Raw genomic sequence first — 22,063 nt, 5'->3', positions numbered from 1 at the left:
TGAATACACAACCTGATTGTCTACAGGCACTGCGGTCTTCTGCAAGCGATTCCCACAGGGTGGGGTTAATGATGGCAGCCTTCATGTCATGCTTGCAGACATCTTTGTAACACAGAGGTGGTCTGCCGGTGGGCCTGGTGCCTCAAGCCTGCTCCCTGTAGAGCACATGAGTCCTACATCCTACTTATGAGTAAATACATAGTTACATTTTTTTAAAAATAGCTTACATGTGAAAGGGCTTAAGAACAACCAGAAAAGGAGGAGAAAAGTGATCAAATACAGTTTTGTTGCAAAAGTCACTTTGTTGCAAAAATACGTTTCTGAGCACAATTCAAAGTGTTGGTGCTGACATTTAAAGCCCTTAACGGCCTTGGCCTAGTAGACCTGAAGGAGCGTCTCCACTCCCATTGTTCAGCCCTGAGGTCCAGCTCCAAGGGCCTTCTGGCAGTTCCCTCACTGTGAGAAGCAAAGCTGCAGGGAACCAACCAGGCAGAGGGCCTTCTTGGTAGTGAGGCCTGCCCTGTGGAATGCCCTCCCAGCAGATGTCAAGGCAATAAGCAACTATTTTACTTTTAAAAGACAAATGAGGCCCTGTTTAGGGAAGTTTTAAATGTCTGATGCTGTATTGTTTTTAATATTCATTTGGAAGCTGCCCAGAGTGGCTGGGGAAGCCCAGCCAGATGGGTGGGGTATAAATAATAAATTATTATTATTATTATTATTATTATTATTATTATTATTACTCGACATCTCCCATCCTTGCTGCTGCTCAGGGCAGAGTGAAACAAGACAAAGACCTGCCCAAACAGTTGGGAAATCACTGATGAGTTTATGGACAATTCCAAACATCCTTTTTATTCCACATTCATGATGATTTGTGCTCACAGTGCTATTGGGGCAGTCGCAAGTGATTCCCGCTTTCAATACTCTGTGTGCCAGCCAAAGTTTTGGAGCAGCCGCTCTGCTCACAGAATCATAGTGTTATGTACTGAGTTGAATAGGATCCAAAATGCAGCAGTCTGATTGGTCCTAGAGCAATAGGATCCAGAATGCAGCAGTCTGATTGGAATCTGCAACCTGATTAGCCTACAGCAGAATCCCAGAATTAGCCAATCACGTGGGGCCCATTGTGTAAATAATGTATATAAAGCAGACATTTCGGGGAAACTGGCATTCCTCACTACTATGAGCTGAATAAAGAGCATGAAATCCACACTCGACTCTGAGTATATTTCTCATAGAATCCTAATCAGTGCACAGTCATATAACTTCCTGCTGAAATCCTGATCTTCTTAATACCACAAATGCTCCGGTTTAATTTCATCCGCCTTTTGTTGTGCTGCAGCCCCTTTGGACATCAATAACCAAGTAACATTGGGGAAGCATCACAGAAGAAATGAAAACAGGATAGATCCAGCAAAGGTGCACTGATTGCAGAGCCGGCTCAAGGCATTTTGCTGCCTGAGGCAAAGGCAAAATGGCATCCTCCCTCAAGGCGCATCTGGAAGCCAACTGGACTGGTGGTTAAATCTTACTCCAATACAGGTCAAAGGATGGGACCTTCCACTCCACTAGCAGGCTAGTGTAGGCTGCCTGAGAAAGCCGCCTCACTCTACCTCATCGTAGGGCCGGCCCTGACTGATCGTGCCAAGAGCATCCTGCAGAATGCACCTACAACAAAACACCAGTTTGCAGTGACCCTCTCTTCCAACATAAAGATTATCCCGAGAAAAGACAGAAGCAGGCAGGCAACCTTAGGCCAGGTTTTTGGTTCTGCGGCTTTTGACACGCAGTTTGCCCCATTTCCTGGATACAATCGAAACCTGACGTAAAGGGAGAAGAATTCCTCCCGGGCTCCAAGCCACAGGAACAAAGTGATCTCTGGCTATTGAAAGTGTCACCAAACACCTGGGCATCATTCAGGTGGCTGCTGTTTGAAGTCAAGCTTTTGGCAGCCCTTCTACAGAGTTTGAGGAATTCCCCCAGGTCAAAATGACCCAGAAGGAGGGAGGAGCAGAGAAACAAGAGAACTTTTTCATTGCTACTGCTTCTTCTTCTTCTTCTTCTTCTTCTTCTTCTTCTCTCTCTCTCTCTCTCTCAGCTTCTGGTAAGCATTTCTTAGTGAACCCAGACATCTCTTACTTTGGATTTCTCCCATGTCAGACGGCTGGGTTGCCATCGCTATGCAGACATCTGTGTTCTTGCTGCTGCTGCTGCTGCTACTTCATCATCTTATCTCCATCACTCTGGCTGCTCCAGGTGAGATCTTCCAAAATGTCCTGGAGAGGTGACATAAATCAGGCTAGGACCAATCCTCTGAGGTTGGGTGATTGACACATGCGTGGTGCATGTGTGTGTATCTTCAGATTCCCTATCCCTCTGTGAGTGCATTCACACTTACGTTGACGGGAGGTGATAAAGAGGTCCTGTCTTTGACATCGGATAGGAACATAGTCACTTGGGAAGCCCTGTGCTCTCCTCTAGTGCATCAAACCCTGCTTTTTCTATTGCAGAGCTAAAGGTAAAGGTAAAGGGACCCCTGACCATTAGGTCTAGTCGTGACGGACTCTGGGGTTGCGGCGCTCATCTCACTTTATTGGCTGAGGGAGCCAGCGTACAGCTTCCGGGTCATGTGGCCAGCATGACTAAGCCGCTTCTGGCGAACCAGAGCAGCGCACGGAAATGCCGTTTACCTTGCCGCCAGAGCAGTACCTATTTATCTACTTGTACTTTGACATGCTTTCGAACTGCTAGGTTGGCAGGAGCAGGGACCGAGCAACGGGAGCTCACCCAGTTGCGGGGATTCGAACCACCGACCTTCGGATCGGCAAGTCCTAGGCTCTGTGGTTTAACCCACAGTGCCACCCGGGTCCCTATTGCAGAGCTAGCATATGCCTTATTCTGTGTCAGGCTATTGGTCCAAGACTGGCTCTCTGACTGGTGATTCAGTCTCCTAGATCAGTTGAAGAATGCAATTTCGGCTGTGTGCCTGGATCCCATGAATGGTCTTCATGAATGGATTATGATAAAGTTCTCCATGCATCTTGAAAAGTAGGCTATTGTCTACATTAACCACCCACCCCACCCCAAGCAAACCTTGAAGAATTTCCATGGCTTTTTCTGCAACAAACCAATACAGCTGCTGTTCTGGAATTCCTTTCTCCCTGCTCATGAGTCATTCTGAGCGACCGGAATGGGCTGTTGTTTCCTAAACTGGTGAGCCTCTTTTTTCTTCCCCGCAGGGATAATTCAAGACGAAAAGCCAGGCTGCGACTCTCTGCACCATAACTGCAGAGTGGGATACTGCTCTGAGGACGAAACCCCAAGCGGTGGGTTTTGTTTCGAACCGGTAATTATATGCTGCAGAATTTTGCCCAAGAAATACAAGAGCTCTGAGGAAACACAGGAAGTGGCTCCATTTGGAGATGTTCTGCGCAATCTCCTCTAACTGGGAGCAAGCAGAACGTCCCAAATTATATCTCCAAACTCCACAAGATGTTAAGGATGGGAAAGCATGACAAATTGTTTCCTTTGATGAGTGTTCCTTTGGACCAGTCATCGGAAGTTAAAGCTGAGCCCTGCTGGATCAGGTCAACCTGGGGGAAACCCACAAGCAATACATGACTGGGAAGAGTTGCTGTGACCACTAGGCCTGCACTGTTTCGGCTTCTTTGAATAAAGAGTTAACTTCCATGACACCTTGTGAGTTATTGCTGACCTGCTCCAGGCTCCAGTTCCAGCGATCCATTCACCATCTGCAGGGACAACTGATGCAATGTGATTTATTAGGTGGGCAGGAAAGAGTATTGTTACAAAGGTTGGGTGCCTGCCCCTCTCTCTGCCGAGCGGTGGTAATAATAATAATAATAATAATAATAATAATAATAATTTATTTTTTTATACCCCGCCCATCTGGGCGGCTTCCAACAGAACACTAAAATACAATAACCTATTAAACATTAAAAGCTTCCCTAAACAGGGCTGCCTTCAGATGTCTTCTAAAAGTTTGGTAGTTATTTTTCTCTTTGACATCTGGTGGGAGGGTGTTCCACAGGGTGGGTGCCACTACTGAGAAGGCCCTCTGCCTGGTTCCCTGTAACTTGGCTTCTCACAGTGAGGGAACCGCCAGAAGGACCTCGGCGCTGGACCTCAGTGTCTGGGCAGAACGATGGAGGTGGAGACGCTCCTTCAGGTATACTGGACCGAGGCCATTTAGGGATTTAAAGGTCAGCACCACCACTTTGAATTGTGCTCGGAAACGTACTGGGAGCCAGTGTAGGTCTTTCAAGACCAGTGTTATATGGTCTCAGCAGCCGCTCCCAGTCACCAGTCTAGCTGCCGCATTCTGGATTAGTTGTACTTTCCGGGTCACCTTCAAAGGTAGCCCCACGTAGAGCATGTTGCAGTAGTCCAAGCGAGAGATAACTAGAGTATGCACCACTCTGGCGAGACAGTCTCGCAAGAGCCCAGGGAGTCCCAGGCACCTACAAAGGGTCTGTTTCCCTTTGGAGAATGGAAGACAAGGCAGAGACTGTAATGCTTTAAGAAATATGGTTTATTCACTTATTGGCACCTTCAATCTGCATGGAAGGAGTACAGATCTTACGGCATGGCCGGTTTAAGAGGCAACAGCACAGACATCCTTCTGCCTGCCTGCTCAAGATGGATCTCAGCTCTTCTTCCTCCTTCTTCCCTCCAGCAACCCTTGCCCCCACCCCACAGGAGTTCCCCTGGCAACCTTCCAAATCCCCAGTCTCTGTTCACACCTGGGGTAAGAGGGAAGGAGTTCTCTTGTATTGTTAATGTCCTTCCATTGTTCTTTTGATAGCCAGAGCTCAGCCTGGTTGTTTTGCATGAGCTAGCGCAGCAATTCCTTTGCAGCTTGCATTCTCTCCCTTCATATCACAAATAATCCGAATCCTAGCATTTATTGATTTCTAGGGTTTACCGCAAACCTATAACACAGTGTGTTGAGACAGAGCGCAGGCAGCATCTCACGAGTTGATAATGGGGATGAACTGAAGATGGGAATTGTATTCCAATTACCGTATTTTTCATTCTATAAGACGCACTTTTCCCCTCCTAAAAAGCAAGGGGAAATGTGTATGTGTGTTATGGAGCGAATGCAGGCTTCGCGGGCTATCCCAGAAGCCAGAACAGCGAGAGGGAGCGCTGCACAGCACTCCCTCTCGCTGTTCTAGCTTCTGGCTTAGCCGCACGAAGCCTCCGCAGGGCAGCGGGGAGCCTTCATCCCGCTGCCCTGTGGAGGCTTTGCGCAGCTATCCCTGGCTTTTGCAGGAGGTGGGAGAAGGGACAGAGCGCGCGGCTCTGTCCCTTCCCCTACCTCCCAGAAAAGGCCCCAAGAGCGCGCGGCTCTTGCAGGAGGTCTGGGGAAAGCCAGGAGGCTTGCTTTCACTGAAGCCAGGAGAGCAAGCGGGATTGGTGCGCACCGATCCCGCTTGCTCTCCTGGCTTCACGGATAGCCCCGTAAAGCCTCCTGAGCAAAGAGGGAGGAGCGCTCCCTCTTCACTCAGGAGGCTTCTTATTTCTTGTTTTCCTCCCCTAAAAACTAGGTGCGACTTATGGTCAGATGCGCCTTATAGAGCGAAAAATACGGTATTTAGCAGTTAAATAGAATAGTGTGCAACTGTAATTGTACTGTATTTAAGTTACTGCAAAGAATGTGTGAGCAAATGGCTGAAGACTTGCATTTTTCCATTGCAAAAGTGAGGTGGGGTAAGTTTTATGACTGAGCCGCAGTGTGTGCTTTTTGGAGTGTTTACTTATGTTAAGCCCACACAACTCAGAATCACCAGATAAGTTTTGCAAATGCACACAGATCTCCCTGGGCTTTGGTCAAGATGCAGCAAGGTGGAAAAAGAGAAAAAACTCTTGGATTTTTAGCTGAAAAGTCTGTTTTTGGGCAAATACGTGTTCTTGAGCCTTATGCTAGAATCAGCACATGTAAGAATAGAAATGTATAACCGAGACAAAGTATTGCTCATTTTTTTTCATAACACTTAAACCAAGTTTCTGCAAGTAAAGCTTTAAAGCTTATTTTTTTGGGATAAGAATTTATCTTTGACACAAAGGGTCAGATCAGAGAGAGAATTTCCACTGGGTACATTAGTAATCTACAAGCTGCACCCTAGAGGAGCCGACAGCCCTTCAAAGAAGGTCTCTGAATCAAAGGTTTAGGAGGGCTGACTGCAAACAATGTTATTCATTATTATGTTTATCTCCCACCTTTCTTCCAAGGAACTCAAGGTGGCGAACGACAACCCTGTAAGGTAGGGTCAAGCTACCCCAGCAAGCTTCATGGCTCATTCAGTATTTGTTATACACCGCCCTGGGATATTTTGATGAAGGGCGATATTATAAATTGAATGAATGAATGAATGAATGAATGAATGAATGAATGAATGAATGAATTAGAACCTTGGCCTCCTGGATCCTAGTCCCAACACTCCCCAACTGTCTCTTGATGAAATGCAGGTGACAATCAGATATCATTGAAAGCAATTTCACAGTGGACATAGGACTGCCATACGTCCGGACAATTCCGGGAATTGGGCTGCAAAAATGGTGGATTGGAATACTCAGACTTATGGCAAGTAGGGGAAGAGGAAGAGGAAGAGGAAGAGGAAGAGGAAGAGGAAGAGGAAGAAGAAGAAGAAGAAGAAGAAGAAGAAGAAGAAGAAGAAGAAGAAGAAGAAGAAGAAGAAGAAGATTAAAAAAGCTCAACTAATTTACCCAAGGGAAAACGAAAAGCTCAGCAACTTTGTCCAGATTTTCACTTTGGGGAATATGTCAACACAAGCGTGTTCTGAAGCCCTTAGCTCATCCTGCCAAGTCAGGCAAAATTGCTCAGCTGGGGGCGAGTGGGAATTTCAACTAAAGCATCAAGGACAGAATGACCAATGGGCTCTTGAAAGAAGAACTGCCCCATTGCAGATTTAGCCTGTGGTTTGCTGGAGTTTCGCCTTCTCTCCCTGCCCCTTCACCTCCCCTTCCTCTGTTTTGTGGCTTTAAACTGTTGCCACCTTGCCTGCCAGTGGGCTGCTGATATGGGAAGCAGGAGTGGGTGGGGGGTTATGTTTGGGTAGGAACCATACCTCTGTAAGGCAAATACAGACTTTCGTAGCTGGAGACCAACTACGGAGATCAACAAACAGCTTATACAACAAACACACATCTAGGGTCAGATGCGATCGGTGTCCTCACTTGCCATCTCCTGCCAGACAGGAGACTGAGAGAAAAGTCTAGTCACAGCTACACCGTACATTTAAAGCACACAGCTCCCTGGGAACTGTAGTTTGTTAAGAGTGCTGGGAATTGCAGCATTGTTCTACGGTTCCCAGGATTCGTTGGGGAAGCCCTGTGTTTTACATGGCTGTGATCTCTTGTCTGGAAATTCCAGAAAACTGGAGCAGGGAATTCATTGGTTAGAGGGAATCCCTGTGTTACGGAATTTATGGGGGCGGGGGGGGCGGAACATCTTTAAAGTTAAATGTTACAAATATTACGCCTGAATGTATCCTTTCAACTTGACAGCTCAGGGAAGTTACCTAGCTTTAAAAATAATATAAAATCAACTCCTTTGCCAGTTTCCTCCATTCCAAAGCTATTTTCCCCTTGAAAGGGACTCCAGGAAGTTCCCAGAGGTGACAATTGCTGAGCTGATTGTTGGCCAAGGAAAGCCTAATCCCATCACCAAACTTGCCAAGTGGTCCAGACATGCAAAGGAAGTTCTATTGTACTTTGGGTGGTGGGACTTCAGAGGTGTTTGCCTATGCTAATCCTATACCTGAGTCTTGCCCTGCCATGTCTGCTTATGCTAATCTTGTACCAAGGACTGATCTGGACATGTCTGCCAAGGTTAAACTAGTGTAACCCCTGTCTACCCCTCCCCTTTTGTGACATGTCAGTGATGTAGCAATGATGCTGTACGAACTGTATTCTGGGATGTGGTGGGAAAGTTTTAAAAGTCCTTGTCACCCCATCCTCGGGGTTCAAAATTCCTCTTTGAACCTGTTGCGCAATAAACTTTGGCCTACAGCTATGTGCTCCGGTTGGTGGCTGGACTCCTTCCTTTATTCCGCAGGGACCCGCTGGCTCTGCCTGACGAGCTGGGTGACTGAGCAGCCTCGCACCTAGATTTTTCCGTAACACCCTGGCTAGCAGGGTTCAGCCTCATCACCCTCCCCGCTCCACCAGCACTTTGCCTAAGGTAATTTACGCAATTAATCCGTAAGGTATAATCCGATGGAGGCCTGCTGATTTTTGTTCAACAAATTTTCACAAGCAGAACTGTGGTGGGGGTAGCATTCCAGATGCTGGAGAGAGACCTCCAGCAATCAGGAGAACAGTGTGACTCCGTGTCGGTTTTCCAGCCACCCACAAGCAGTCAGCTCAACCAAGGCTTCCTTTTCCTCCTCCTCATTGATCTTTCAGTGTGCGGATCTGATGCCCACATCTCCAGGTAAAGGAAGTCCCCTGGGATCCAGGAGACGCCGTTTATTTTGGTTTCTTACAGCACAATTTTTCAGTTCTGGAGCAGTTTCCGATCTGTTCTTCATTTTCTTTGCAAATGTCCGTTTCGCATTTCCCGCCTCGGACGAAGCAGCCCAGGGTGACAAAGTCAGCTATGCCTACAAGTGGAGGGAAGAGGAGCGTCACTAGGGTGGCAAGAGAGGGAAAGGTTCATGCACCTTAAGTTTAGCTGTGTAGGAGAAGGGCTTTCAGCCGCTGAGGCTTGCATGAAATCGACACACAACTATTAAAGAAGTTTGTTGTGTTTGCTTCACTTCATTGCGTTACTTTCTTGCAGAATTTTTACCCTGCTCTGCAGCCAAAAAGTGAAATATACGCAGAGTCAAGAGTGGATTTCATGCTCTTTATTCAGCTCATAGTAGTGAGGAGGAATTGAAGTTCCCCCAGAATGTCTGCTTTATACACATTATTTACACAATGGGCCCCACGTGATTGGCTAATTCCGGGATTCTCCTGTAGGCCTATCAGGTTGCGGATTCCCTTCTACCTGGAGCTGGATTGGGTGGCTCCTGTGGACCAATCAGACTGCTGCATTCTGGGTCCTACTGTTCTAGGACCAATCAGATTGCTGCATTCTGAATCCTATTGTTCTAGGACCAATCAGATTGCTGCATTCTGAATCCTATTGTTCTAGGACCAATCAGATTGCTGCATTCTGAATCCTATTGTTCTAGGATCAATCAGACTGCTGCATTTTGGATCCTATTCAACTCAGTACATAACAAAAAGGCTCCCAGGCTAGCTTACAAAAACCAGTTCCTGCCTGTAGGTTTGCATTCTGAGACATGTCACGCAAGGAAAGGGGTTTGTGGAGGGAGGAGGAGTGTGTCTTCTATGTCAGGAGTGGGGAAATGGGAGATCGCCAGGGGCTTCTGACTCCCAGATTGTTTAATGGCAAAATGACGTTTCCCACCTGCTGAAATGAAAAAAGCTAAGGAGGAGTAGACCACTGGATTAAAAAGACCTTGATCACGCCAAAGATTTAAAGCACACAGCTTCCGCCAAAGAATTCTGGGATCTGTAATCAGCCATGATTCTCCAGAGTCTTTGGGGGAAGCCATGTCCTTTAAGTGCATAGTGTGTGTGTGTGTGTGTGTGCAGCCTTCTGTGGGGGAAGACATGTGCTTTAAACGTCTTTTAAACGTATGATTTCGATGTGAGCTGTGAGCTCAGCTCAGATATTCCTCAGCTCAGAATGCGCTCAGAACCTTGGCAATCTGCTACCAAAGAGTGGAGGTCATTGGCCTGAGCAGTATAAAAAAGGGACCCCTGATCATTAGGTCCAGTCGCGGATGACTCTGGGGTTGTGGCACTCATCTCGCTTTATTGGCCGAGGGAGCCAGCGTATAGCTTCCAGGTAATGTGGCCAGCATGACTAAGCCGCTTCTGGCGAACCAGAGCAGTGCACGGAAACACTGTTTACCTTCCTGCCCGAGCGGTACCTATTTATCTACTTGCACTTTTGACGTGCTTTCAAACTGCTAGGTTAACAGGAGCAGGCACCGAGCAACGGGATCTCACCCCGTCGTGGGGATTCGAACCTCCGACCTTCTGATCGGCAAGTCCTAGGCTCTGTGGTTTAACCCACAGTGCTACCCACGTCCCTTAGGGCCACGACTCCTTAATATAATTTAGACGTCTTGCGTCTTGATTCCAGCAGTGGATCTCATGAGCCCATAGTTAAACTGCACAAGCTAAGAGAATAATGGCCTATTGTCTTCCTTATCCTATGCTTGGAGCCTGGGCTGGAGTGTCCCAACTAAGCTGAGTTTTAAGGGATATGGCAAGTTTCCTTGCACTGTGTTGTGCAGCCGGCTTTGCTGAGTTCAGTTCCAATAGAGATATTTGCAGATATTATTTGTGTGTGTAGCTGAAGCAATTATTTAAAACACACACACATACACAAAAACAAAAACAGAATAAAATACTGTTATGAGTTGGGGGGTCCGTACAATTAAAGCTATGGTTTTCCCAGTAGTGATGTAGGGAAGTGAGAACTGGACCATAAAGAAGGCTGATCGCCGAAGAATTGATGCTTTTGAATTATGGTGCTGGAGAGTCCCATGGACTGCAAGAAGATCAAACCTCTCCATTCTGAAGGAAATCAGCCCTGAGTGCTCACTGGAAGGACAGATCCTGAAGCTGAGGCTCCAATACTTTGGCCACCTCATGAGAAGAGAAGACTCCCTGGAAAAGACCCTGATGTTGGGAAAGATGGAGGGCACAAGGAGAAGGGGACGACAAAGGATGAGATGGTGGAACAGTGTTCTCGAAGCTACAAGCATGAGTTTGACCAAACTGCAGGAGGCAGTGGAAGACAGGAGTGCCTGGCGTGCTCTGGTCCATGGGGTCACAAAGAGTCGGACACGACTAAATGGCTAAACAACAACAACAACATGAATTGGGGGGTAAGCTATATGCCTGAGTCCCTTTTAATTGCTGGATCCAGCATGGATTTGATTCCTGGAACAGCCAGGCTATCTTCCTGGTGATGTAATGACCCTCTAAAAGTGTGGGCCATTAAGGTAACAAAGGAAGTGGCTCTGTGCTTGACCCTCAACTTGATGGTAGTTAGAAAGACAAAGTACAGTGGTACCTCAGGTTACAAACACCTTGGGTTACAAACACTTTGGATTACAAACTCCGCTAACCCGGAAGTAGTACCTCGGGTTAAGAACTTTGCCCCAGGATGAGAATGGGCACGGCGGCAGCAGGAAGCCCCATTAGCTAAAGTGGTAACTCAGGTTAAGAACCGCTTCAGGTTAAGAACGGACCTCCCGAAAGAATTAAGTTCGTAACCCAAGGTACGATTTGTTGTTTTTTAAGGTCCTCATTAAAATTTGCCAGGATCTAAGTGGAAATTTCTCCCAGTGTACACTTTTTGGTATGCAATTTCCTCTAACATACACATGCTTTGCAAAGCGATTTCCACAAATATAATTATTTTTTGCATGTTATTTTTACTAAAGTTTGCATTTATACGCACACACAACCCTGTGAGATGCATTTTGGCTGGGAAACTGCATTGCAAAATCCAGATAATTTCAAAGGATGGCTGTGTTTCATTCTGCATGTTGCTTGGGAAATTGCAATGCAGATAATTTTGCCTTTCTGTGCAAAAACAGGGTTGACTTTCTTCCCTCATTGCGCAATGATCAGGTTGTTTGTTTGTTAGTCAGTGGGTGTTTTTACCTGAATTGGACAGGAAGACCAAGAACAATCCAGCAAAGAGAAGGCAAAAAATCTTCATGGCACTTGGCTGGGATGTGATCTGAAAAAGACAAGAAACGAAAGAGAAATTCAGAGCACTAAGGTCTGGAGCTGAAAAAGAGCACAATTTGCTGATGCTTCTAATTTGACAGGGCTGCTTATTCTGCAGCATTAATAGTAGTAGTAATAATAATAAAATAAAATAAAATAAAATAAAATAATTAATTTATACCCCGCCCTCCCCGGCAAGAGCAGGGCTAGCGTGGCTAACACCAGTAAAATTACAGTAAAAACATAATGGGGGGGGGGGGGAACCAAAAGGGTCAGACTGAGTCCAAACCAAACACCAGGTGGAACAGCTCTGTCTTGCAGGCCCTGCGGAAAGATGTCAAGTCCCGCAGGGCCCTAGTCTCTTGTGACAGAGCGTTCCACCAAGTCGGGGCCAGTACTGAAAAGGCCCTGGCCCTAGTTGAGACCAATCTAACTACCTTGCGACTTGGGACCTCCAAAGTGTTGTCATTTGTGGACCTTACAGTCCTCCGCGGGGCATACCAGGAGAGGCACACCCGTAGGTACGTGAATAGCTCTTTGAGAAAACTAGGTTTGTGCAGCAGAATCTGTCTAGAAATAAGCAAGCTCTCTATGGTCTCTTCCACTGCAAAAATATTTGCCCCCAAGTGCCTTTATTATGCAGACAGATTGCAAATTATGAGGCAGTTCTGAGGGAAAACCAAATCAAGCAAGCAGGCAGGGAAGAGCCAACAAACTGTTTCAATTTTGTAGAATAATCACAGGATCATAAAACTATCCGGAAGGGACCCTGAGGATCATCTAGTCCAACCCCCGGCAATGCCGAAATAAGCAGCTGTCCCATACGGGGATTAAACCTTGGCATCATCAGCACCACGCTCTAAGCAACTGAGCTATCCAGCTGAAGGGCATTTTATATGAACAGTATATGCTGTAACTCTAAAGGAAACTAAATAAGAATAGCAGACCCTCCAAGTGTCCCTGTTTTCCAGGGACAGTCCTGGATTTACAGAAGCTGTCCCGGTGTCTGATTTGATCCCAGAATGTCCTGCTTTTCCTTAAAGGTAAAGGTAAAGGGACCCCTGACCATTAGGTCCAGTCATGGCCGACTCTGGGGTTGCGGCGCTCTTCTCGCTTTACTGGTCGAGGGAGCCGGCGTACAGCTTCCGCGTCATATGGCCAACATGACAGTGCCGCTTCTGACGAACCATAGCAGCGCATGGAAATGCCATTTACTTTCCCGCTGGAGTGGTACCTATTTATCTACTTGCACTTTTGATGTGCTTTCGAACTGCTAGGTGGGCAGGAGCAGGGACCGAGCAACGGGAGCTCACCCCGTTGCGGGGATTCGGACCACCAACCTTCTGATCGGCAAGTCCTAGGCTCTGTGGTTTAACCCACAGCGCCACCCACGTCCCTATTTTCATTGGAGAAATGTTGAAAGGTAGGGAGCTACGCAACCCCCCAAGCCAAGGAGATAAGTAACTATACAACCTCTGAAAGCAACTGTGTACAGAGGAACCTCGGTTGCCAAATGCTTCGGAAGTCAAACGTTTCGGCTTTCAAGCACCGGCAACCCTGAAGTGATTGCTTCCATTTTTGAACGCGCCTCAGTAGTCAAACGGCTTCTGAGGCACATTTCTGTAGTTTTTCAATGGATTTTGCTGACCGGCAATTGTGCCTCCGTTGTTGAACGTTTCGGAAGTCAAACTTTCTTTCGGAACGAATTGCGTTTGACAACTGAGATTCCACCATATGGGAAAGTTTTTTTTAATGTTCAAGGTTTTGTTATGCTTTTATATATGTTGGAAGCCTCCCAAAATGGCTGGGGGAAACCCGGTCAGATGAGTGGCATAAAATTAATAAAAGAATTAGAATTAGAATTAGTAATACTAATACTTTTTAATGTTGCATTTCAAATTGCTGTGATCCACCCTGATCTTAGGGATCATGGGCAGGCAAAAAATATTTTTTTATTAAAGGCTTTTTATTGAATTTTCTTAACACAAACAAAACAGAAGAAACAAAATAAATACACTAATGTATTTTCTTGACGCTCTATCGAGCACGGACTTCCCTCCCTTCAACAGGTTTTCATATTTACCTTTCATTTATCACAGATTCTTAATAACATCCTATTCACATCGTAAGATTTATTTTAATCCTACTACAGTCTTTAAACTTCTGCAATTACTGCGTATATACTCCACAAATTTATTACACTCATTTCTGAACTTGTGTTTCTTCTTGGTTGCGGATTCTGTGGGTCAGTTTTGCTAATTCCACATATTCAACCATTTTTGTCTGCCACTCCACTAATGTTGGTATTACAAGAGAGGGCAGAGGCAATAAATCAAAGTCAACAACAACAGGAGCTGAGGTATGGAGGAAAAGAGAGAAGTGAGGAAAAGTAGTGATGGATGGGCTGGACCAAGCTGCGATACTTGAGCTCAAACCTTATTTCTGCCAAGAACAAGGTCTAAACAGGGGCAGCCCAGGTAGTGTACTCCATCGCTGCTTGGCCGCTGGAGAAAAGGTATCTGGAGCCCAAGAACACATAGAGGACTCCATTTTGGCTCCCTAGGCTGAAATATTCTCAGACACGATGGTTTCCAGGAGGATTTTGAAGGAAGTGGGCCAATTAGAGAAAGAGGGGACGTCTCAAAGGTGTTTGGGGGCAGGAAGCTTGGGCCTAAGGGGCAGGAAGGGAGAAGGGGCAGAGCGAAAGGGCATTTGTACTGGGCGGAGGGCAGCGTGAAGAAGGGAAGCAACTCCTTGCCTGTAGGAAAAGTTTCAAGGCTCCTTCCTGGGTGGCCGGCTGCTTCTCAGCAATGATGAGTTCTATTAGGTCATAATAGGGAGGTCAAGGGAGCCAAGTTTCTCCACGGAGCAAGCTGAACTGAGATGCTTTTTCATGGGGGGGGGATTTTCATGTGGGGTTTGGGAAATTCCAGTGTGGGCCATTGCTTATTGGTGGACCTAGGAACTTAGAAGGGTCTGCCCCCCCCAATAAAACCTATCCCCAAAACATTCAGCTTTTCAATACTTAGTCATATGTATGACTAATTTTGTTCTTATGAGATCCTACGATTCCCCTCCCAGTACTACAATTCCGAGGTTGATTTAACAACGCAGGGAAGTTTACCCAGGGAACTCTGGGAACTGGGACCAGGGGGGTCTCCTAAGAACTCAGCACCCTTCACAAACCACATCTCTCAGGATTCGGGGGGGGGGGCATTTTTAAAGTGGTCTTCTTCTTTGGCAATCACTCGTAGCCGAGTAAGATTGTCTTCCATAAACACGGTTTAACAGTGGGTTCCTAAGTGAGTGTGAAGGCAAATTCTGGAACCAAACGTCCTTCTACAGTAATTCTTTAAACGTATGATGTTGTTAATGGAGAAATCTGAGGACTCCCTTGGACAAAAAACAAGGACACCAGCCAGGAATACCAGAGCAAAACAGCAGCCAGTAGGCTTGGTCTTTATTGAAGACTGTCGCGACAGGACTCCCACCTGCCACAAGGTGGAACAAGATGGAAGCCCCGAACAAAAGAGAACCCAAATCTTTATTAGCTGCTAATCCCCATGTTATGGGATGCGGGTGGCGCTGTGGGTTAAACCACAGAGCCTAGGGCTTGCCGATCAGAAGGTTGGCGGTTCGAATCCCCGTGAAGGGGTAAGCTCCCATTGCTCGGTCCCTGCTCCTGTCAACCTAGCAGTTTGAAAGCACGTCAAAGTGCAAGTGGATAAATAGGTACCACTCCGGCGGGAAGGTAAACGGCGTTTCCGTGTGCTGCTCTGGTTCGCCAGAAGCAGCTTAGTCATGCTGGCCACATGACCCAGAAGCTGTACACCAGCTCCCTCGGCCAATAAAGCGAGATGAGCGCTGCAACCCCAAAGTGATCCATGACTGGACCTAATGGTCGGGGTCCCTTTACCTTAATCCCCATGTTACACCCCCCCCCCAACCTACATCGCTAATACATCATGGTTACATCATGAAAGGGGAGGTCTGGTGACAATAATTTGAGCATCCTGGACCCTGCCCCATGGTTCCCCTTGCCCTCCACCTAACACCCATCAAGTGTAACAAAAGAGATATTTACATTTCCCTGTTTCCCAGCCAAGTTAATCACACCCTTTTGTCTTCATCTGGGTTTGTTATTTCTGGAATGGCTACCTGTCTGGCACTCAGGTATCAGGATGCCAGGAATTATCACTCAGGCAGAGGGGCTGCTGAGTAGCTGAGCTCACATGTCTATATGAATTTCTGAAGTTTTCCCAGTGAGCCAGTAAAGGTAAAGGGACCCCTGACCATTAGGTCCAGTCGCGGACGACTCTGGGGTTGTGGCGCTCATCTCTCTTTATTGGCCAAGGGAGTCAGCGTGAGTAAGCCGCTTCTGGCGAACCACAACAGCGCACAGAAACGCCGTTTACCTTCCCACCGGAGTGGTACCTATTTATCTACTTGCACTTTGACATGCTTTTGAACTGCTAGGTTGGCAGGAGCAGGAACCGAGCAACAGGAGCTCACCCCGTTCCGGGGATTCGAACCGCCAACCTTCTGATCAGCAAGTCCTAGGCTCTGAGGTTTAACCCACAGCGCCACCCAGTACATAGATACATTTATCAGTGAATTGTTACATTTGGTATTGTGCAGCAATATCTATTGAATATCTATATCTCTTGAATAGATAGGAAGAAACTGTGTTGAAGTGTTTTGTGGGGACAAATCACAAAAGTCACAAAAGTGATTGTGCTAATTTTGGTAGTGGGCTGCATGTGCATGATATCTGCTGGAGGGGCAACCCCCCCCCAAAAAAAAAACCTATACATAAATTCCTGCAACAATGTGAACAAGGACCTCACTGGCTGCCATTTCAAACAGACGGTAGAGAGACCTTTGGTCCAGTTAAGCAGGAGATTGTGGTGCATTCTTATCTACTCTCAGCGACGTCACACGGGGAGAAAAGAACGCTTTGTGCCTGTTATCAGAAAGGGCATTGCACTGTGCAACTAAAGGCACACGGTATTTGTGGCATCAACCAGAGAGCCACTCCGGAAAGACCATTCTGCCCACTGAACAGAATTCTGCTATCTTGTAGAATATGCAGAATCAGCAAAATTAACAGACAAATTACATGAAAGAGACAGCAAAGACTTTAAAAGAGAATGGGAACCATTTACAATATATATGAAGAGACAACATGAAGAGTTGGACTCATCGGCAGGGTTTGAGTAAACATTCACAAACGTATATAATGAAAAATAGACGTAAAGGTATTAGGGATTAATTGGGGAAATAATATGCAGGGTGAATAAACTGAAAGTAAAACAAAGTGGAAGTATGAGGGACGTCCAGGAGAGGGGGGCAGGAAAAAATGGAAAATGGTGAGAGAGATATTTCATAAAGGATGTATATATCGAAAAACCAATGAAAACTATTTTTAAAAAAGAATTCTGCTATTGTGATAAGAATTTTAAGGTCTTAGATATATACTAAATGTTCATAAATGTACCAACCAAGCACGTACGTAGATCAGCACAGGAAGAACAACCTGAAACCATTTTTGATTCCCAAACTGACCAAATGTTTTTTCTGCAAGGTCAAAGGAAAATGGAAAAGCCTCCCCATTGTCTTTTCCTTCACAAATCCTGTCTTAAGGGTATGTCTGTGTTAGAATAGGGTGAGCCTGTGACCTGGCTCAGGAACTAAGTATTTATCATTACAAAAGCCTGGCCAGGTTCCCCAGGGTATCCAATCAAGTGAGCAGTAACAGGTAACCTGTCAGACGAGATAAACAATGCACTCAGATTTCTGCTGTAGACCACCTCTTCTGTGATGTAGGCATGATGTTTGTTGGGGGTGGCCTTGGATTACACCCCTTCTGTGATGTATGTATGATGTATGGAGGGGTGATTTGGAGCTCCAGGGCAGGGAATTTAAAATGTCTATATAAGGGCAGGCACACCTTTGTTCTGGGTTCCTCCTCCTTTCCTGCATGTGAGGGGAACACGCTGTTGCAACAGATCAATAAAGATCAGGCTTACTAGCTGCTTTGCTTCTCAATATTCTCTAGTTGGTCTCTGTTATTTTCTCCTACCCATAGGGAACCTATGTAAGGACTCTATATGGGCTCTTGAATACCCCATAAGGGGAAAAGGGCAGATTTTGTTTACAACACTATCTTGTGGTTATGATTTGTTTGCATTATTTCACTTGCACGCCTAGCCCCCTCACCTCTTCTTTTTTCCTTAAAGGTGGAATTTCCCGATCCACTTAAATATATATATATATTGTTGCCAATGTTCATGTTCCATCATTGCTCAGCTGCAGAATCCCGACAGAATTCCGCTTGAGGGAACAACTTGGCCAGAAGAAGAGGAAAGTCTTGCATCAAAAGCATGGATCTGCTCCAGGTTGCTCCCTTGGTCTCCAGCCAGCCTCGTAGGCCGTTATCTAATGGTGATATCGAATCCCAAAAGGCTACATTTGTGCCAGTCTCAGTTGGGTTGGGCTACCGCATTGGCCTGCTTCCTGGCCCACCCTTGGGGATGTTTCCCAAGCCTGCTAACCCTCTGTAAACACAGAGATTGTTCGGCTCACTCGCTTCCTGAGCCAGGAAAGCTTCGCTGCACGAGACTCCCCTCCGCCGAAGCCTCCGCTCGCGGACCCAAAGGCGTCATGAGGATGCTTTACTTGCTGTGTGTCCTTCTCCTCTTCCTCTGCCAGTCTGCTGCAGGTGAGAAACTGAGGCACAGAGGAGGCAACAGGGCGAAACAGATCAGAAGCGCTGCTCAGCTGCTTTTGACTTCCAGGGACAAAACAGCCACAAGGAAGGGCTGTGGATCAGTGGTGGAGCATTGACTCTGCATGGAGAAAGCCCAGGTTCAATTTCCAATGGCATTTCCAGGTAGGACTAGGAGAGACACCTGTCTGAATACCTGGACAGCCGCTGCCATCAGTGAAGGCAGGACTGAGCTAGATAGGGGTGCAGCTGAGGCCACCCATCACCTCACCATCTCTTCATACAGCCCTTGGAAACTCCTTTTTTTTCTTTTTATTTTTACTGCATATGCAGAACCCTCCTTGCACCTTATCTGGAGTTGTTTTTCACTTTATAAGTCAGGTTCCTCCTAAACTGGTTCTTGCCAGTACGTAAAGGTGCCCCTGACCATTAGGTCCAGTCACGGATGACTCTGGGGTTGCAGCGCTCATCTTGCTCTATAGGCCGAGGGAGCTGGCATTTGTCCGCAGACAACTTCCGGGTCATGTGGCAAGCATGACTAAGCCGCTTCTGGCGAAGCAGAGCAGTGCACAGAAATGCTGTTTACCTTCCTGCCAGAGCGGTACCTAGTTATCTATTTGCACTTGACGTGCTTTCGAACTGCTACGTTGGCAGGAGCAGAGACCGAGCAACGGGAGCTCACCCCGTCGCGGGGATTCGAACCCCCAACCTTCTGATCGGCAAGCCCTAGGCTCTGTGGTTTAGACCACAGTGCTACCCGCATCCCCAGGTAAAGGTAAGGTAAAGGTAAAGGACCCCTGGATGGTTAAGTCCAGTCAAAGGTGACCTCGCTTTCAGGCGTTTGTCCACAGACAGCTTTCTGGGTCATGTGGCCGGCAGGACTAAATCGCTTCTGGTGCAACGGGACACCGTGACGGAAGCCAGAGTGCACAGAAATGCCATTTACCTTCCCGCCGCAGTGGTACCTATTCATCTACTTGCACTGGCGTGCTTTCGAAATTCAGGTTGGCAGGAGCAGGGACAGAGCAATGGGAGCTCAGCTCGTGGTGAGGATTCGAACCGCCGACCTTCTGATTGGCAAGCCCAAGAGGCTCAGTGGTTTAGATCACTGGTTCTTGCCAGTACAGCAGTCAGGCTGAACTCTTTGTAGTGACACTGGTCTCGGTGTAAGTGGGTTTTTGCTGAGTTTCTGCCTTGTTGGGTCTCAGTTTTACTCCAACCTGTGGTTCTCTCAACAGCACCAGGAGACCTCTATGACAGCCTGCAGTGCCACTACAACCATGGACATTGCCGGAGACTTTGCTTCCACAATGAAAGGCCCATTGGCACCTGCACCAATGGGCGCCAGCGTTGCTGCAGATGATGGCCTAGAAGGATCCAGAAGCCGCAGGAAATTGGAGGAAGTCCTCCTGAGAAGCAGCAAGAGAACTATGCGTAACAGCACTCAAAGTGGACTTCCATCTGGAAATAATAAGTGGTTTTGTTGTCATTAAATAAACTGTGTATGAAAGAAAACCAGCCCTTCAATGTTTTTTACTCTTCCCAATTGCAAATATGTTTCCTTGCAAAGTTCTGTTTATATTCACCATAGAAAGAGGCAGTGTGGTGTAGTGGTTAGAGCATTAAGCTGGTAGCTGGAAGAGCAGGGTTTGAATCCTCGGCCAGCCAGGAAGTTCATTGGGACACAATCACACTCTCTCAGCCTGACCTACCTCACAGGATTGTTGTGAAGACAAAATGCAGAGGGGAAGAACCAGGTATGTTACCTTGAACTCATTGGAGGGAATGTGGGAGGTAAATGTGATAATAAACAAAACAAACATGATTTAGCAGTCCTTAGTATATCCCTCTAATGAGGAGCAAATAACAACAATAACAACAACAACAACAACAACTTATTTGTACCCCGCTCATCTGGCTGGGTTTCCCCAGCCCTACTCTGGGCAGCTTCCAACAAAGATTAAAGATACATTAAAATGTCACACATTAAAAACTCCCTGGAACAGGGCTGCCTTCAGATGTCTTCTAAATGTTAGGTAGTTGTTTATCTCTTTGACATCTGATGGGAGGGCGTTCCACAGGATGGGTGCCACTACCGAGAATGCCCTCTGCCTGGTTCCCTGTAGCTTTGCTTCTCGCAGTGAGGGAACCGCCAGAAGGCCCTCAGTGCTGGACCTCAGCATCCGGGCAGAACGAAGGGGGTGGAGACGCTCCTTCGGGTATACTGGGCCGAGGGCATTTAGGGCTTTAAAGGTCAACACCAACAATTTGAATTGTGCTCAGAAACGTACTGTGAGCCAATGTAGGTCTTTCAAGTCCAGTGTTATGTGGTCTTGGCAGCCGCCCCCAGTCACCAGTCTAGCTGCCACATTCTGGATTAGTTGTAGTTTCCAGGTAGCCTTCAAAGGTAGCCCCACATATAGCGCATTGCAGTAGTCCAAGCAGGACTACTTGTCAACCTGGGAACATAGCCTTTCTAGGAAAAGGAGAACTCTGACCCTCAACTTTTGTTGCTTTGAGGGATATGTTCAGGATAGGCTAAGGAATAAACCCTACACAGATCCAGAGTGGAGTCCCTAAGATGGATGGATGGCGCCTTGTATGCCTCCTTCCTGCAACTCCTGCAACCAAGCTGTTGCCAAATGCTCTGTTTTCCTTTGGACCACATCAGTGAGGCGGGGGGGGTAGGGTCTTGTCATCTGGGCAGCCCAGGGCCTCCAGACACACTGTCCAGGCTTGCATCTCAGGGAGGTCACTTTGGTGCTGCTAACACAGTGGTTTGGCTTCACCTCCAGAGGTACACTCCATTGCCTCTGGAGACACATGCCAACAAGAAGTCTCTCCCCATGTTGTTGTTTAGTCGTTTAGTCGTGTCCGACTCTTCATGGCCCTCTGGACCAGAGCACGCCAGGCACTCCTGTCTTCCACTGCCTCCCGCAGTTTGGTCAAACTCATGCTGGTAGCTTCGAGAACACTATCCAACCACCTCATCCTCTGTCGCCCCCTTCTCCTTGTGCCCTCCATCTTTCCCAACATCAGGGTCTTTTCCAGGGAGTCTTCTCTTCTCATGAGGTGGCCAAAGGATTGGAGCCTCAGCTTCAGGATCTGTCCTTCCAGTGAGCACTCAGGGCTGATTTCCTTCAGAATGGATAGGTCTGATCTTCTTGCAGTCCATGGGACTCTCAAGAGTCTCCTCCAGCACCATAATTCAAAAGCATCAATTCTTTGGCGATCAGCCTTCTTTATGGTCCAGCTCTCACTTCCATACATCTCTCCCCATAGCATCTGGCAAATCAGTATTTGAGGTCCTGGCACCCTCTGGGTTTGGGGGGCTACAGCTCCCATCCATTCGTGTTAGCAGAACCCAACTTTTCTTCCTTGCCGGGACTTATGGAGATCTCTGTCCCAAAACTGTTCTCCCGCTCCCTTTAAAGATCAGGGGTTGTGAACCTGTGACCCTCCCGATTATGTTGTCCCGAACAAGCTGGCCCAGCGGTCACTAATTGCATCTGAATAGCTGTT

General features: G+C 47.1%; 1 protein-coding gene across 1 annotated transcript in view; it reads right to left on the bottom strand.

Moving 5' to 3' along the window:
* The window catches only part of BLK (BLK proto-oncogene, Src family tyrosine kinase), an 819,573-nt gene that overhangs the window by 508,384 nt on the left and 289,126 nt on the right, over nt 1-22,063 (bottom strand). The window lies entirely within an intron of this gene.

Source organism: Podarcis tiliguerta, assembly GCF_965153285.1.
Source record: "Podarcis tiliguerta genome assembly, chromosome: 3".
In the NCBI taxonomy this organism is placed as follows: Eukaryota; Metazoa; Chordata; class Lepidosauria; order Squamata; family Lacertidae; genus Podarcis; species Podarcis tiliguerta.
The sequence above is the reverse complement of the archived record's forward strand: the minus strand, read 5'-3'. Positions and strand labels throughout refer to the sequence as shown.